The 2,571-nt window shown below is 43.1% G+C and overlaps 1 non-coding gene across 1 annotated transcript; it reads left to right on the top strand.

The window, feature by feature from the left end:
- Window positions 1-1,342: 1,342 nt before the first annotated feature.
- LOC133258685 (U6 spliceosomal RNA) lies at window positions 1,343-1,446 on the top strand. Its single transcript, XR_009740143.1, has one exon. It is a non-coding gene; the product is annotated as a U6 spliceosomal RNA (small nuclear RNA).
- Window positions 1,447-2,571: the final 1,125 nt, after the last annotated feature.

Below are 2,571 nucleotides of genomic sequence, written 5' to 3' on the forward strand. Positions count from 1 at the left end.
TGATCTTTCTTTTGAGGTAGTGTCCCGGAGTCTACGCTACTTCCACTTTCAAGATGGTATTGATGGAGTCCTCAATCGGCGGGCGAGAGCGACTGCACACAGAGGTTAATCAAAGTGGAAAGCCCAGCTCTCAGCCTTCATGTCACTCATGCTTCACAACTTCATCTGTTTATCAGCCATCTGCCCACCTCTCCCTTTTCTGCCTCCATCTCAACTACTATTCAACAGCCAGCAAGACACTCAAAGCACTGCATTTCACTGTCAGGTAGGACAGGACTAGATGACCCAAGTATTTGAACTCTATAACTTATCTTATCCATAAAACAGACGGACAGTAGTCCCCACTGCCATTCAGACTTATTGTGAAAATCAAATGAGATCATGTTGTAAAGTGACTTTATAACTTGTAAAGAAGTTAGTGAATACTTGAATTATAGAAAACATTTTCAAGTAGATCGCCTCTTCAGGAGCTAATGAATCCTGGTAGTTTAGGGGTTGCAATGAGGACTACTCTTGGTTAGTTTACATTTGAAATAGAAACATTATGGAACGTGTCCTCTGATAAGCTGGCCTATAACAAGGCTGTGCTGGGTGACAGAGAAAATAAAAAGGCAGCAAAACCATTACGTTTATTTTAAGGAGCCCTGGGCTGCTCCTCCCACATATTCCCAAAACAGAGAAACCCCAAATCAGCCCTTTTCCACACATCTATTCAAAGAATCTATGTAAGGATACATCCATTTCCTTCTTCAGGGGATCTTCCTGACCCAGGGATCAAACCTGGGTCTCCTACATTGCAGGCAGATTCTTTACAGTCTGAGCCACTAGGAAAGCCCCATGTAAGTATACTTCCGTAAATTATCGACCTACTTGTTCAGTGTCTTAGCTTTCCTACCATCTGGGATTCACAAAAAGCACCTTGACCCAGACATTCAAATCAATGCCCCTTAACCTAATTTAGTTGGATATCCCATAACAAATGGCTGAATTACTTTGATTTTACCATTTTTGATCAGAAATAAACACTTTGGGCGTTCCCTGCGGGTCCAGTGGTTAAGAATCTGCCTTGCGATGGAGGGCACACGGTTCAATCCCTGCACAGGGAACTAAGATCCCACATGCTGCAGAGCAACCAAGCCTGTGTGCTGCAACTCAGAGTCTGCAGGCCACAACTGGAGAGTCCATTTGCCACAACGGAGGACCCAGCCTGATGAGAGTATCCTCAGCAACAACGAGAATGCTGTGTGCTGCAACAAGGACCTAACACAGCCAAATAAATGATTAAGGAAATAAATAAATACTTTTAAAATTAAAAAAAATAAATAAATAAGCACCATGAGTGCTCGCTTTGGTAGGAAATGTACTAGAACTGGAACCATACGGAGAAGATTAGCATGGCCCCTGTGCAAGGATGACAAGCAAATGTGTGAAGCGTTCCATATTTTTCAAGGTGGATGAAGTTGTAGTGGTCCTACAGGCTCATCATGCCAAGAAAGAAGCTGCCCAGAAGGTGGACACTGTTGTTGCTGCTACCTCTTCAGTTCAGTTCAGTCACTCAGTTGTGTCCGACTCTGTGAGACCCCATGGACTGCAGCATGCCCAGTTTCCCTGTCAATCACCAACTCCTGGAGTTTACTCAAATTCAAGTCCATTGAGTCACTGATGCCATCCAACCGTCTCATCCTCTGTCATCCCCTTCTCCTCCTACCTTCAGTCTTTCCCAGCATTAGGGTCTTTTCCAGTGAGTCAGTTTTTCACATCAGGTGGCTGAAGTATTGGAGTTTCAGTTTCAACATCAGTCCTTCCAATGAATATTCAGGACTGATTTTCTTTAGGATGGACTGTTTGGATCTCTTTGCAGTCCAAGGGACTCTCAAGAGACTTCTCCAACACCACAGTTCAAAAGCATCAATTCTTCAGTGCTCAGCTTTCTTTATTGTCCAACTCTCACATCCACACATGACTAGTGGAAAACCATAGCTTTGACTAGATGGACCTTTGTTGGCAAAGTAATGTCTCTGCTTTTTCATATGCTGTCGAGGTTGGTCATAACTTTCCTTCCAAGGAGTAAGCCTCTTTTAATTTCATGGCTGCAGTCACCACCTGCAGTGATTTTGGAGCCCAGAAAAATAAAGTAGGCCACAGTTTCCACTGTTTCCCCATCTATTTCCCATGAAGTGATGGGACCGGATGCCATGATCTTCATTTTCTGAATGTTGAGCTTTAAGCCAACTATTTCACTCTCCTCTTTCACTTTCATCAAGAGGCTTTTTAGTTCCTCTTCACTTTCTGCCATAAGGGTGATGTCATCTGCATATCTGAGGTTATTGATATTTCTCCTGGCAATCTTGATTCCAGCTTGTGCTTCATCCAGCCCAGTGTTTCTCATAATGTACTTGATATATAAGTTAAATAAGCAGGGTGACAATATACAGCCCTGATGTATTCCTTTCCTTATTTGGAACTAGTCTGTTGTTCCATGTATAGTCCTAACTGTTGCTTCCTGACCTGCATACAGATTTCTCTAGAGGCAGGTCAGGTGGACTGGTATTCCCATCTCTTTAAGAATTT

The sequence above is a fragment of the Bos javanicus genome, chromosome 12 (assembly GCF_032452875.1).
Source record: "Bos javanicus breed banteng chromosome 12, ARS-OSU_banteng_1.0, whole genome shotgun sequence".
NCBI lineage: Eukaryota > Metazoa > Chordata > Mammalia > Artiodactyla > Bovidae > Bos > Bos javanicus.